Consider the following 1,168-nt stretch of genomic DNA (forward strand, 5'->3'; position numbering starts at 1 on the left):
AATAAAAGTTTTATTTTTAAGCCGGGTAACTATATATATTACTTTCGATTTTTCTATATCGAACTATTCTAGATAATAATAAAAATAAATTTTAAATTAAATTAAAAAACTTTTAAGTTTTACTTTTCCGTCTCTATAGCGCTCTAGTATTGGAAACTTAATTATATACGTAGGCCTAACCGCCGAAAAAGTAAGAACTTACTCTTTAGTTTATTAAGCTTCGGCCTTAAACTCTTTAACGCGATCGATAAGCTATTAAGCCGTAGTAACCCTGGACCTAACGTCTACCGTAGAAGGTCCCTCGATAGTTAAACTAAGCGGGACGCCTCCTATTTAAATATTTTCGGGTTAAACTATAATAATAAAAAAACACCTTTAACTTATTTATAATAAAGTTAAAATAAGTATATAACGTATAACGAACCTCTATATAGAACCTCTAAAAGGAATACCGGTTAAAAGCTACTTTTAATAATTAATTCGATACGGCTAAATAGCGTATAACAAAATATCTTAATATAAATATAAAATACTATAAATATAAACTATAAATTATATACTACGGAACTATCTATTTATATTAGCTAGTTCCTCCGTATATATAGACCTCGTGCTAAGCCCTAATTATAATAATTATTCCGCTCGTTCCTAATAATTACAATAATCGCTATAATCCTCCGTGGCTCCCTATTAGTTATATTACCGCGATCACTATATCTTCCCAGTTTACTATCCATAATCGCGTATCCTTATCCTAATTAGTCCTGTTAGCGATTGGCTGTGCGTCTTGTGCCCCGCACACGGTCCGTCCTGCCTGTTTGGCTTAACTGTGACACTTTAGTTTAAAGAAAGAGTATTATATTACAATTTAGAAAAAGCAGGGTCGTTTGGGTTAATAAAAATAAGCGACGGATAAGTAGGGCCTATAAAGCAGGGAATAATATGGACTAAGGAATCTAGAAATTAAAAGCTAGATTTATAAGATTTAGGAAAAAATAGATAGATTTAAATACAAAGGTATTTAAAGGTTAAGGTCTATATATATAGAGAAACTGGTTAATATAAATAAACAGTTCCGTAATATATAATTTATAACTTATATTTATAATATCTTATATTTATATTAAAATATCTTATTATACGCTATTTAGCCGTACCGAACTAATTA

The sequence above is a fragment of the Podospora anserina genome, chromosome 5 (genome assembly GCF_000226545.1).
Source record: "Podospora anserina S mat+ genomic DNA chromosome 5, supercontig 2".
Taxonomy (NCBI): Eukaryota; Fungi; Ascomycota; class Sordariomycetes; order Sordariales; family Podosporaceae; genus Podospora; species Podospora anserina.